The sequence below is a fragment of the Hypanus sabinus genome, chromosome 16, assembly GCF_030144855.1.
Source record: "Hypanus sabinus isolate sHypSab1 chromosome 16, sHypSab1.hap1, whole genome shotgun sequence".
Lineage (NCBI taxonomy): Eukaryota > Metazoa > Chordata > Chondrichthyes > Myliobatiformes > Dasyatidae > Hypanus > Hypanus sabinus.
Window position 1 is genome coordinate 56,172,997 of NC_082721.1, and position 15,357 is coordinate 56,188,353.

At 44.6% G+C, this 15,357-nt stretch overlaps 1 protein-coding gene across 1 annotated transcript in view; it reads right to left on the bottom strand.

Annotated features, from left to right (window-relative positions):
- LOC132406319 (uncharacterized) overlaps positions 1–15,357 on the bottom strand; it is a 104,345-nt gene that overhangs the window by 44,569 nt on the left and 44,419 nt on the right. The window lies entirely within an intron of this gene.

The window sequence follows — 15,357 nt, forward strand, 5'->3', positions numbered from 1 at the left end:
TTGGATCAGTGCTCCAGCGCCCTGACAGTGTAATCTGGCCATCGATCCAGCAGACCCCGGTCATCTGAGAGCTGCCTGGAACAACCGGGAGTGATGCTGGGGAGACAGCAAAACCAGCTGGACTCCGTGTTCAGGGCAGTGGAGTCGCTTTCTGCCAATGTAGCCGACCTTGTGGCCCAGACTCAGTCACTCCAACTGTCCCAGAGTGCCCATCAACATTTTGTGACTGCATCTTCTGCCCTGCCCTCCTCATCCTTGCATGCTCCTTCTGTCCAAGAGCCCCGCCTGCCTCCTCCAGAAAAGTACTCAGGTGAGCCCGGTACCTGCCGCTCTTTTCTTTCCCAGTACAACCTCATTTTTGAATTACAACCAACAACATTTCTGACTGATAAAGCCAAGGTGGCCTACATCATCACTCAACTGTCAGGTTGGGTGAAAGAATGGGGAACAGCCATCTGGGAGGCAGGCTTACCTTTCTGCATCAGTTTTTTGTTATTTTCTGAGGAGATGAGAAAAGAATTTAATCACTCCAAACATGCCTGTGAAATGCTGCACATGCACCAGGGGCACAAATCTATGTTCGAGTTCCAGACCCTAGCCACCTCCAGTGGCTGGAACTCAGAGGGACAGTACAACACCTTCCTGAATGCCCTCTCCGAAGACATAGAGATAAGCTGGTCACCCAGGACCTTCCTGCCACTTTTGAAGCCCTGGTGAATTTGGCCATCTGTATTGATATTCGCCTTCAGCAGTGCTGCAGAGGGAGGGGTTCCAGAGGGTCCCTGAGGGCACTAGGTGAGTTCCAAGCTCCTCATCAGTCTACATTGCCCTGCTGTTTGCCCCCAAATACAATTCCCGTTCCAGAGCCCAAAGCTATGAAGGTTGACTGTACCCGCATGATGCCTACTGAAAGACAAAGGAGAATCAGCACCTGGTCCTGTCTGTACTGTGACCAAACAGACCATTTCGTCTCCACTGGCCCAGCAAAAGCCAAGCGCTCACCAATAGGATGCGGAGTACTGGTGAGCGTGATCTGTCCAGCCTTCCTTGACACCACTCACTGTCATACCTGCTTCCATGGAGTGGGGCGTCCAACGGCGAGCAGTCTCCGTTTTGGTCGATTCTGGTGCGGAGGGGTGTTTTATCGATTCCAGATTGGCTTCCCAGTGGGGATTACCCACATCTGCTGTCCAGTCACCATTAATGGCCAACACCTTGAATGGTCAGAGACTAGCTAACATCACCATGTCACGGCCCCAGTGAGTCTCAGTTTATCCGGCAACCATCATGAACAGTTAACACTTTATGTCACTGACTCTCCTCAAGCTCCCATTGTCCTGGGCCATCCCTGGTTAGTTAAACACAGCCCCCACATTGAGTGGCTCAGTCACAAGATTTGTAGGCTGGAGCCCATTCTGTCACTCCCACTGTCTCTGCCATGCTCAGATGCCCTTGTCTCCAAGCCCAGGTACCCCCTGAGGAATTTCTGGACCTCAGTGCCGACCCTCTTGAATACATGGACCTCAAGGCTGTGTTCAGCAAGTCCCGAGCTGCTTTCCTACCACCTCATCGTCCATATGATTGCGCCATTGACCTCTTCCCTGGCATATCTCCCCCAAGGGGCTGCCTGTATTCCCTGTCCATACCTGAAACAGAAGCCATGATTAAGTACATCCCTGTCCCTAACCTATCCCTGGGGTTTGGTTTAACAAGCAAAAGCAGGGACTTGCTAGTGACATTGAAAACATCTGGCTCATTTTTGACAGCAGATGAACTCCCAGAGGAAATAGGTAACTCCAACTTGCACAGAAAGTAATAAACTCTGAAATAGTGTGTGTGTGGTCTTACTTTAAGCATAACATAGAAAACCTGCAGCACAATACAGGCCCTTTGGCTCACAATGCTGTGCTGAACATGTGCTTACTTTAGAAATTATCTAGGATTACCCATAGCCCTCTATTTTTCTAAGCTTCATGTACCTATCCAGGAGCCTCTTAAAAGACCCTATGGTATCTGCTTCCACCAGCTTCGTCAGCAGCCCATTCCATGCACTCACCACTCTCTGCATAAAAAACTTACCCCTGACATTTCCTCTGTACCTACTTCCAAGCACCTTAAAAATATGCCCTCTCCTGTTAACCATTTCAGCACTGGGAAAAAGCCTCTGACTATCCACATGATCAATGCCTCTCATCATCTTATACATCTATCAGGTCACCTCTCATCCTCCTCCACTTCAAGGAGAAAAGCCGAGTTCGCTCAACCTATTCACATTAGGCATGCTCCCCAATCCCCAACATCCCTGCAAATCTCCCCTGCACCCTTTCTATAGTTTGCACATCCTTCTTGTAGTGAGATGACTAGAACTGAGCACAGTACTCCAAGTAGGGTCTGACCAGGGCCCTATATAGCTGTAACATTACCTCTTGGTTCTTAAACTCAGTCCCATGGTTGATGAAGGCTCAAGCATCGTATGTCTTCTTAACTGCAGAGTCAATCTGCACAGCAGCTTTCAGTGTCCTATGGACTCGGACCCCGAGATCTCTCTGATCCTCCACACTGCCAAGAGTCTTACCATTAAAATTATATTCTGCCATCATATTTGACCTGCCAAAATGAACCACCTCACACTTATCTGAGTTGAACTCCATCTGCCACTTCTCAGCCCTGTTTTGTATCATATCAATGTCTTGCCATAATCTCTGACAGCCCTTCACACTATCCACAACACTCCCAAACTTTGTGTCATCAGCAAATTTACTAACCCATCCCTCTACTTCCTCAACCAGGTCATTTATAAAAATCACGAAGAGAAGGGGGTGTCCCAGAACAGATTCCTAAGTTACACCACTAGTCACCAACCTCCATGCAGAATATGTCCTGTTTACAAACACACTTTGCCTTCTGTGAACCAGCCAATTCTGAATCCACAAAGCAAGGTCCCCTTGGTTCCCTGTGAGCAAGCCAATTCTGGATCCACAAATCAAGATCCCCTTAGTTCCCATGCCTCCTTACTTTCTCAATAAGCCTTGAATGGGTGCCTTATCAAATGCCTTGCTAAAATCCATATTCACTACATCTACTGCTCTACCCTCATCAATATGTTTAGTCACATCCTCAAAAATTTCAATCAGGCTCATAATGCACAACCTGCCTTTGACAAAGCCATGCTGAATATTCCTAATCATATTATGCCTCTCCAAATGTTCATAAATCCTGCCTCTCAGGAACTTTTCCATCAACTAACCAACCACTGAAGTAAGAATCACTGGTCTATAATTTCCTGGGCTATCTCTACTCCCTTTCCTGAATAAGGGAATAACATCCGCAACCCTCCAATCCTCCGGAATATCTCCCGTCCCCATTGATGATGCAAAGATCATTGCTAGAGGCTCAGCAATCTCCTCCCTCACCTCCCACAGTAGCCTGGGGTACATCTCAACCAGTCCTGGAGAATTATCCAATTTGCTCTGGCATATTCTCTTTCTTAATGTCTGTATGCTCAAGCTTTTCAATTCGCTTTAAGTCATTCATACAATCGCTAAGATCCTTTTCCATAGTGAATACTTTAGCCAAGTATTCATTAAGTATCTCAGCTATCTCCTCTGCTTCCATATACACGTTTCCACTGTCACACTTGATTGGTCCTATTCTCTCACATTTTATCTCTTTGCTCTTCACATACTTGTAGAATGCCTTAGGGTTTTCCTTAATCCTGCTCGACAAGTCCTTCTGATGGCCCCTTCTGGCTCTCCTACTTTCATTCTTAACCTGCACTCCAACAGTGAAAAGTCTAGCCAAGAAATACTTGCTCCTCTGTTAACTCAGAATCAGGCATATGTTGCAAAATTTGTTAACTTAGCATCAGCAGTATATGATAAATATAGTAAAAACTGAATTATTTTAAGTATATATACTGTATGTATATTAAATAGTTGAGTTAAAATAAGTAGTGCAAAAATAGAAATTAATTTTTAAAAAGTTGTGAGGTGGTGTTCATGGGTTCAATGTCTATTTAGGAATCAGATAGCAAAGAGGAAGGTACTGTTCCTGAATCAACGACTGTGTGCCTTCATGCTTCTGTCCCTCCTTCCTGATGGTAATGGTGGTGGGGGTCCTTAATGGCAACTTTGTGTAACTTACTTCAATGCTGTACAATAGCCACCCCCCCCCCACCAATCAGATGGTGATGCATCCAGTCAGAACGCTCTCCACTGTACATCTATAAAAATTTTCAAGTCTTTTAGGTGACAAAACAAATCTCTCCAAACTTCTAATGAAATATAGCCGCTGTCTTGCCTTCTTTATAGCTGCATCAATGTGTGGCGACCAGGTTAGGTTTCAGAGATATCAACACCCAGGAGATCGAAAGTACTCACTCTCTCCACTTCTGATACCTCTATGAGGATTGATTTGTGTTCCCTCATTCTGTCCTTTCTGAAGTCCACAATCAGCTCTTTGATCCTTCTAAGATTATTGCTGCAACATCACTCAACTAGCTGGTATTTATCACCACCATCTGAGATTCTGCAAACAATGGTTGTATCATCAGCAAATTTATAGAATACATTTGAGCTAGGCCTAGCCTAACAATCATGGGTGTGGAGAGAGTAGAGCAGTAGGCTAACTCATTTTGGTCTTTCTGCTCATCCGCCTTTTGTATGTTTGTTAGTCTGGACAAGATGATCAGAGGTAGTTGCAGGACAGCAAGGACCAAATCCCTCACTCCCAGTCATGCACAGTACCCATCCCCTTTGGACAGGCATGGAATAATAATGTGACCTCCCTGGGAAAGTAGGAGTCACCAGAAGACTCAATCTTGGTCTCCCACTTTTTGTTTAAAACTTCTTTAGGCTTCATCTACTCTCAAAAACAATTAACAGATACAATCGGATGAAAATTTTTACTGTAGTACAAAGCTGTGAAGGAGGATGAAAATACTCTAGAAAACAAGAAGGGAAATGTCCTAATGGGAGCTGGAAATGTAGACAATCACTGCTCTGTGCTGCCAGTCTCAGTGTGAGACATCGGTTGAGCTGGAGTTACAAAAGTCAATGTAACAGATTGGTGACTGACTTACAACATTCCCAAATCAGCATCCAAAGCCCTGGGACATATGGATCTGTGCTGCTGAGACTACTGTGAACTCAAAGGATGGAGTGTCCACCTGTCTCCTAATAACTGACAAAAGTCTCACCAGCTTCAGTAAAGGTACACACTTACTCTCTTGACTGACATGTACAATGTTAGATATTAAGGTTTTCATGAAAATAACTGTGCTATCCCTTTCATTTAAGATTGTTATCTATAAAGGTGGCATTGAAGCAGTCTGATTAAAGCTCATCTAACAGTATCTACAAAATCAGTTACTTCCTCCAAGACCTCAGCACAGATGGAAGATAAACACTGATCAAGTGATGGTTTCCATTTCACGAGTTGATCTTGATCTCCAGCACAGCAGGACCCACCAGTGTTTTTCAGACTCCTGAATCTTACAACAGTGAGGGATGAACAACGACCCTCATCCTGTTGGTGACGCACTCCTGATTTCTGCTTCTGCCTGCCACAACCTGGTGAAAATCTACAGAGAAACCTCAGGTGCAGCTTCCAACTTAGTCCACCCCTTGATCACACATCTGATATGGACAAGCAGGGCAGACTGGAGAAAGATTATTTAGACTAGGCCACTGTGGAGGAGCAGGGTATTTTCTGCTCAGTTAAACATCCACCCATGATGGGGTTTCAGTCAACTAGCCTCCCCACCATTGATGATGTCTGCAAAACTCAATGGACGTCTCAAGAAGCCAGCTCCATCATTAACAGCCCTTACCATTCAGGACATGACTTTTTCATCAGGGAGGTGATGTGGGAGTCTGAAGACAAACAGTCAATGTTTTAGGAACAGTTTCTTCTCCTCCACCATTCAATTTCTGAATGAACCATAAATGCTATCTCGCATTTTGCTCTCATTTTGCACAACTAATTTATTTTTTAATATTTTTATTTTAGTACAGTATTTTTAAGCCTTGCATTGCGCACTGCAATAATACAACAAATGTCAGTAATAATAAATCTGATTCTGATTCTGACATTAACATACACATAGAATCATAGAGAAGTACAGCACAGATACATCTAGTCCCATCTAGTCCAGGCTGAAACCATTAAAACTGCCCACTCCCATGACCTGCACCTGGACCCTCTATAGCCCTATTATCCATATTATCCATAAACCTCTTAAACTTTGAAATCAAACTCAAATAGACCTTTGTTCTTTCACTTTAAAACACAATCTGACCTAATTAGAGTGATATAAGATTGATGATTCTGAATTATTTGCAATTTCTTTAACCTCTTCCTCTGGTCTAGATCTAATCATAAACACTGATCTCCTTTCTTGTGGGTTTTGCTGGTTGTTGCTTTGCAAAGTGAACAAGCAAACTCTGCACCATTTGTCCAGTCCTTTTCATCATTGGCTAGGTGTGAAGTATGAAGCTTAAGTTATGTATACCTCAAACTTGGCTGTTTTTTCAAAGGTTCAAGCTTCGCCACTTGCAGATGTTCTGGTTCAGGCAAACTCTCCACTTCCCCTTCTGCATGGCTACACAATTGAATGAGTTACAAGACTTCAGCTGCAGACAGAAAATAATTGTCCCACCTGAAATTCAAAAGGTAGCCAACGATACCCACAATGTAGTGACCACACTTCAGCACTGCTTCAGTAGTTGTAGGTGCTTTCAGTTTCCTGATCACGTTGATGGCACAAATATCAGTTTCTTTCATATTGTCCCCTGATCAACTGGGTGACAAAATAACTTCACTTTGTATCTGTGTTCATGGGCAAAGGATGATACCAGGGATGAAGGTAAAAAATTATATCATGTTCCACTTCATGTTCGGATATACTCTTAAATAGAAGTTCCTCATTTGGGTTCATTGTCCCAAATATAATAAGTTTTAGCATTTCAACATGGTTCTCATGTTGAAACAACAACACACACAAAATGCTGGTGGAACACAGCAGGCCAGGCAGCATCTAAAGGGAGAAGCGCTGTCGATGTTTCAGGCCGAAGGGTCTCGGCCCGAAACATCAACAGTGCTTCTCCCTATAGATGCTGCCTGGCCTGCTGTGTTCCACCAGCCATTTGTGTGTGTTGTTTGAATTTCCAGCATCTGCAGATTTCCTTGTGTTTGTTCTCGTGTTGATTTTGTATTCAGAAATGTCTGATGAATGGTCTTCGGAATGTTGGACATGGTGGAATTACAAATGTAAAATATGGAAGAAAACATCAAACTCAAATGGATCAAGAACAAGTCAAAGGAAAGGAGGTAGCCATTTTCTGAATCTGCTCTACATCCTCCATTTTTTGAACTGGAGTTGCTTGGTTTTCGGTATTTTAAAATCAACACAATGATGCTCCAGGTAAAATGTTCGACTAGAGATCATTTCCAAATAAGAAGTTATTTGTGAGGCGTTTGTTGATTAGATATTACAAGCAGGTCTGTGAAGGTTGAAGTCTGTGTTTGCTCTGAGTGATTTTCTATCCGATTTAAAACTAAGAGCCATTCTTAGTTCTTTTTTGTATAATAAAACTATCACATTTCAATATTACTATTTAAGTTAATTTACGTAAATATAGGGTAATAAGATTCCAAGTGTGACTCAAATATAATGTATTTGATAATATTTTATCCTTTTTTTGACATATATCTTCTTGTACTCTGCATTCTTCTTTGTAGAAATTAATAAAAATATTGAAAGGGAAAACTAAGAACCATAAAATACTGGTTATCAGTTGGCACTTACAGAAGTACCACTTTTAATGTACCTGATGCTTCTCCGGCAGCTCATTCCATATACTGACCATGCACAAGGTGAAAAAGTTGCCCCTCAGCTTCCTACTCTTCCCCTTCAACCTGAACTTACGTCCTCTAGTTTTTCATTCCCAATCCTGGAGGGCAAAAAAACAGCGACCAATCACATTATCTATGTCTTCATCATTTTATGCATCTCTAAAAGATCATTCCTAAGTCTCCTACATTCAAATGAAATGAAATGAAAAAATAACTTGTTTTTTTTTAAACTCTCCATAACTCAGTCCCTGAAGTCTTGTCAACATCCTCATAAGTCTCTGCACTCTATCCGGCTTAATGGAAACCGGTGCTGGTTTCTTCTTTGTGGGGCAGAAAGACGGCTCACTGTGCCCTTGCATCAAGTACCGTGGCCTAAACAACATTACCATAAAGAATAAGTATCACCTGCCCCTTATCAATTCAACATTCAAGCCCCTACATGGAGCCACAGTTTTCCCTAAATTGGACTAGCAGAGTGCCTATCATCTGGTCAGGAGACGGGAGGGAGATGAATGGAAGACAGCTTTTAACAACCCCCTCAATCATTTTGAATACCTAGTGATGCCTTTCAGCCTGACCAATACTCCCGCGGTGTTCCAGGCTCTGGTCAACGACGTCCTTAGGGATTTTTTTAACCATTTTGTTTTCGTTTATCTGGACGAAATCTTCTCCCGTAATCTCCAGGAGCACACCCACCATGTCCGCCAGGTTCTTCAGAGGCTTTTGGAGAACAAGCTATTTGTTAAGGCAGAGAAGTGCGAATTCCATGCCCATTCCGTCAGTTTCCTAGAGTACATCATTGAGAGCGGGCAGGTAAGGGCGGATCCTGAAAAGATCAGGCGGTGGCAGAGTGGCCCAAACCCAAGACACTTAAACAGCTCCAGCGATTTCTGGGATTTGCCAATTTCTACCATTGCTTCATCAGGGATTACAACCGGGTGGCAGCACCCCTTACTCAGCTCACCTCTCCTGCAACCCCCTTCCACTGAAGCATACTTAGCCTTCCCTGAGCTAAAGAGGTGTTTCATCTCCTGGCCCAACCTGACCCATCTCACCAGTTCATTGTGGAAGTCTACGCCTCCGACTCTGGGGCTGCAGCAGTCCTCTCTCAACGCTCCGTCCCAGACCAAAATCTCCATCCCTGCGCCTTCTTCTCTCACCGTCTATCCCCTCTGCTGAACGGAACTACAACGCTGGGAACTGGTTACCCGTCAAACTTGCCTCGAAAAAGTGGAGGCACTGGCTTGAGCAAGCAGAGCACTTATTCATCATCTGGACAGAACATAAGAACCTGGCATACATTCAGACAGCTGAATACCTTAACTCCCACCAAGCCTGTTGGGCACTGTTTTTTGGCCGCTTTAATTTCACCCTCACCTACTGTCCTGGTAGGACAGATGCTGTCTCTCTGATCAGTATGTCTCCGAGGAAGACTCTTCCAATCCTGATACCATCCTTCCACCATCCTGTGTTGTGGCTGCCCTTACCTGGGAGACCGAATCCATAGTCAAAGAGGCCCAACGGACTCAACCTGACCCAGGTGATGGACCCCCCACACCCCACCCCCCAGACACCTCTTTGTGCCTGACTCGGTCTGTTCTTAGGTTCTCCACTGGGGGCATACTTCCCAGTTCACCTGCCATCCTGGAATCGGTCGAACACTGTCTCTTTTAAAGCGACATTTTTGGTTGCCCACCATGGATACTGACGCTCCTTCGTCTCTGCCTGTACTGTGTGTGCCCACGGAAAAGCCTCCCATTGGCCACCTGCTAGCTGTTCCTGGTCACCCTTGGTCCCACATTGCACTGGATTTCGTCACTGGACTTCATCACTGGACTACCCCCTTCACATGGTTACACAGCTATACTCACCTTGGTGGACCGTGTTTCCAAAGCCATGTACTTCATAGCCCTTCCCAAACTCCCTACAGCCCGTGAAACAGCCGACCTCCTTGTTCAACACGTCTTCCCTCTTCATGGAATTTCCTCCAACATTGTTTCTGACCGGGGCCCCCAATTCATCTCCCAAGTCAGGAAATCCTTCTGTCAAGCCCTTGGAGCTTCAGTAAGTCTGTCTTCCAGTTTCCATCCACAGACTATCGGTCAAACAGAGTGAGAAAATCTGGATTTGGAAGCAGCACGGCGCTGCATTTCTGCCAGTAACCCGTCGTCCTAGAACACCCATCTCACTTGGGTTGAATATGCCCACAACTCCCTGGTCGGCGCCCTACCGGAATGTCACCTTTTGAATGTTCTCTAGGCTATCAACCCCCTCTGTTTCCTGCCCACGAAGATGACATTGCTGTGCCTTGAACCCAATTTCCCTCAGGATCAATAAAGTATGTCTGTCTGTCAGTCTTCAGTTCAGGCCCATCTCCGCCAGAGCCGCAAGGTCTGGAAGGATGCACACTCGGCCCTGCTTGTCTCCGCTGATCGCAATCGCCACCGGATTCCAGGACGCAACTATGAGCCTGGTCAGTAGGTTTGGCTCTCCCTCAAAACTGAATCCAAGAAACTCACCTCTTGTTACATTGGACCATTCAAAATCGAGAGCATCATCAACCCCTTGGCAGTCAAACTCAAACTACCCAGATCCATGCGCATTCATCCCACGTTCCAGTCTCCCAACTGAAACCTGTGTCTGTCAGCCCTTTGTGCCCTCCTGCTGAACCCCCTCCACCTGCCCGGGTCTTCGACAGTCACCCAGCTTACACCGTCCGGCAAATACTGAATGTGGACCGCCACAGCAGGCATCTCCAAAACCTGGTCAATTAGGAGGGATACAGTCCTGAGGAGCACAACTGGATCCCCTACTCCTTCATCTCAGACCCTTCCCTCATCCGAGACTTCCATCACAACAATCCAGGCAAGCCTGGTGATTCGCCTGGTGGCTCCCATTGAGGGGCGGTGGTTATTGTCACGGTCCCAACCATAAGTTCCTCATATTCTCCTAATTCCCTTTGATTACAGCACACCTGATTCTCACCTAAACTGGCAGCATAAATATCCCAGCTTTGCATCCTCTTATCACTAGATCATTGTTTTAGCCAGTGTGGTAATTCATATTCCAGGCCACTTAGGACTGTGTATTCTAAGTTTTACTTCAGTACCGAAGTAAATTTACCTGTGTAAATCTGTCTTTCCGTGTCAAGACAAGGATTGCCTGCCATTTGCCGTTCAGCTCCAGCTACACCCTGTGCTAAGATAAGTTTTGCCTGCCTCCTACTTTTCTGTTCACCCTCCAGTTTGCCATTCAGCTCCAGCCATGCTCGCACTCTCATCTGCATCCTAACTCTATCTCTGTGCCAGTGCTCTGTGTTTGGGTTCACCCGTTCTAAATGCTAAATACAGTAGCCTCACCAATGTCTTGTAGAACTGTATCCTTGTATATCAGCAGCACCATTTTTGGGAACCAGCTACTTGTCCCACTAGGTCCCTTTGTTCTACAACACTCCCCAGGCCGCTATGTGAAACTCCTAAACCTTATTTGTCTTCCAAAAAATGCAACAATTCACATTTATCCAAATTTAATGCCAACTTCAGTTAAATTACCACAGTCAGGCATCCCCATCCATGCTTCTCACAGCTATGTAAGTTCTTGCCATTTGAAGTTCAAAGTTCAATGTAAGATTGTTATCAAAGTATGTATATGCCACCATATACTACCCTGAGATTCATTCTCTTGCAGGCATTCATAGTATAACATAGAAATACAATGGAATCTATGACAAACTACACACAAAGACTGACAGACATCCAAAAGACAAAAAACATGCAAATACAAAATAATAATAATAAATAAATAATACTCTAAGAGCATGAGTTGTAGAGTCCTTGAAAATGAGCTCACCAGTTGTGAAATCATTTCAGTGTTGAGGTGAGAGAAGTCATCCACATTGATTCAGGAGCTGATAGTTGAAGTGTAATAACTGTTCCAGAACCTGGTGACATGGGACCTAAAACTCCCGTACCTCCTTCCCAATGGCAGCAGCAAGAAGAGAGTATATCCTGGATAATGGGACGTCCTTGATAATGGATGCTGCCTTCTTGAGACAGCCCTCCTTGTAGAACTGCTCAATGGTAGAGCAGGCATTTCCTATGATGGACTGCCTGTATTATGGTTTCACCCAGAGGGTGGTAGGGGTAGGGGTCTGTAACTCACTACCTGAAAGGGTGACGGAGAGATACACCCTTCTCACCCTTAAATAGGAGCAACTGCATGTGTGTGATGAGCTTTGGCCTGCAGACCCATTGGTGAGAAGTGGGATTAAGAATCCATGGACAAAATGACTTCTCCAGTGCTGCACCTGTACCTCAAGTGACATCAGTAGTGGGAACTGCTTCAAGGAGAAATTCAGGGTGTCCACAATGGGTGCTGGACTTTGCCTTCGACTGGGTGAATATCTGTGAGGGGCAAAGTTTGATGGACAGTTGGTACTAACACAGGGACTGAATGCTCTTTGGGTGCAGTCTGCACGTCACTCTTTCTGCCTCTTACCAGGAGATTGTGAGTAGAGGGGGCTGGAGAAGAGGGTTGCTCATCACGTGAAATGTGCAGAACAAATCAAAGGATATCAATTCAGCAGGTGCATTTGTCACCAACAGCTCAGAGGCTAAAATCTTTAATTCTGCCTATCTTGATATTTTCAGGATTTTAATGAAAATTAAGATGCTTCTCAGATGATTGTTATGCAAACAAAAGGCCCATGCTTTGTGATCTCAATATTCACCAGAATGCAACATTGGTCATTGCTGAGCTCTTTGTCATTAACTGATCAGCATCATTCTAAGTAACATCTTTGTCATGACCTGCCTCATGGTTTGAGGATGGTTGCATTAGTGGTGTGAGAAGGTGGATTAAAGGAAACCAAAATTCACATCACAGAGAAAAAAACCGCACCTTTGAAGAAGGATGGAAATGTTTCCATCACCAAACACTTTATTGCAACCAACAGCTGAGGAGGAGTCTGACATGTAAACAGAAGGGAAATCCATCCCTGACATCCCATCAGGTCCTGTCCCATCCCTTCCTATCCATATCAACTCCATCCCAGCCCACTCCACCTCGTCTGACATCCCACCATGTCCCAGCTGTCTTGGTTTCAACTCATCTGACTCACACCCCAACCCACCCCACCATGTCCTGTACTGTCCCTTCCCTTCCTGTCCACCTCCAACCCATCTCACTCCATCCCACCCCATCACACCCTGTCCTACCCTTTTCTGTCTGACACTACCCTGGTCTCATCCCACCCAATCCCACTCAGACCCATCCTGTCCTATCCTGTCCCATTCTAGCCCATCCAAAAATTCCAACTCACCCTACCCCAATTTATGCATGTTCCTAGAGTTTGCATGTGAATATTGCATTCCCACTTTTGCCATGTTCCTTACTCAGGTGGGATAAATGAGGGCTGATTCACCACTCAGATATTCCTGAGATGAGCCCTTGATATTCGGCAGATCCCCATTCAAGAATTACAGAGACTTGGATGGCTCAGGGACAGGAATGGTTACTTCAAGTGCCAGGTTTCAGATGTTTCAGAAAGGACAGGAAGGGAGGCAAGAGAGGTGGGGGCGTGGCACTGTTGATCAAAGATAGTGTCACGACTGCAGAAAAAGTGGACACCATGGAGGGGTTGTCTACAGAGTCTCTGTGGGTAGAGGTTAGGAACAGGAAGGGGTCAATAACTTTACTGGGGGTTTTTTATATGCCGCCCAATAGTAACAGGGAAATTGAGAAGCAGATAAGGAAACAGATCCTGGAAGGTGTAATAATAACAGAGTTGTCATGATGGGAGATTTTAAATTCCCAAATATTGATTGGCATCTCCCCAGAGCAAGGGGTTTAGATGGGGTGGAGTTTGTTAGGTGTGTTCAGGGAGGTTACTTGACACAATATGTAGATAAGCCTACAAGAGGAGAGACTGTACTTGATTTAGTATTGGGAAATGAACCTGGTCAAGTGTCAGATCTTTCAGTGGGAGAGCATTTTTGGAGATAGTAATCATAATTCTATCTCCTTTACAATAGCATTGGAGAGAGATTGGAAGTGACAAGTTAGAAAAGCGTTTAATTGGAATAAGGAGAATTAAATTGGAAGCTTAAATTGGAAACGGGGATAAATACAGAAGAAATATGGCAAATGTTCAAGGGATCTGTGTCTGGAGTTCTGCATAGGCATGCTCCAATGAGACAGGGAAGTTATGATAGGGTACAGGAATTGTGGTGTACAAAGGCTGTAATAAATCTAGTCAAGAAGATAAGAAAAGCTTACAAAAGGATCAGAGAGCTAGATAATGTTAGAGATCTAGAAGATTATAAGGCGAACAGAAAGGAGCTTAAGAAGGAAATTAGGAGAGCCAAAAGGGGCCATGAGAAGGCCCTGGTGGGCAGTATTAAGGAAAACCCCAAGGCATTCTACAAGTATGTGAAGAGCAGGAAGATAAGACGTGAAAGAATAGGACCAATCAAGTATGACAGTACAGAAGTGTGTATGGAACAGGAGGAAATAACAGAGATACTTAATGAATACTTAGCTTCAGTATTCACTATGGAAAAGGATCTTAGTGATAGTAGTGATGACTTGCAACAGACTGAAAAGCTTGAGCATGTAGATATTAAGAAAGAGGAAGTGCTGGAGCTTTTGGAAAGAATCAAGTTGGATAAGTCGCCAACACCAGACGAGGTGTATCCCAGGCTACTGTGGGAGGTGAGAGAGGAGATTGCTGAGCTTCTGCCGATGATCTTTGCATCATCAATGGGGGCAGAAGAGGTTCCGGAGGATTGGAGGGTTATGAATGTTGATCCTTTATTCAAGAAAGGGAGTAGAGATAGCCCAGGAAATTATAGACCGGTGAGTCTTACCTCAGAGGTTGGTAAGTTGATGGAGAAGATCCTGAGAACCATTGTCCCCAGATGCTTCAAAACTTCCATAATCATCCCTGTAGCAAAGAAATCAGTTGTAGCCTGTCTGAATGATTACCATCCTATGGACTTGGACCCCAAGATCACTCTGATCCTTCATACTGCCAAGAGTCTTACCATTAATGCTATATTCTGCCATTATATTTAACCTATCAAAATGAACCACTTCACACTTATCTGGGTTGGACTCCATCTGCCACCTCTCAGCTCTGTTTTGCATCCTACCGATAACCCGTTGTAACTTCTGATTGCCCTCCACACTATCCACAACACCTCCAACCTTTGTGTCATCATCATATTTATTAACCCATCCTTCCACTTCCTCATCCAGGTCATTTATAAAAATCACAAAGAATAGGGGTCCCAGAACAGATCCCTGAGGCACACCACTGGTCACTGACCTCCATGCAGAATATGGCCCGTCTACAACCACTCTTTGCCTTCTATGGGCAAGCCAGTTCTGGATCCACAAAGCAATTTGCCCTTGGATCCTATGCTTCCTTACTTTCTCAATAAGCCTTGCATGAGGTACCTTATCAAATGCCTTGCTGAAATCCATGTACAGTACATTTACGGC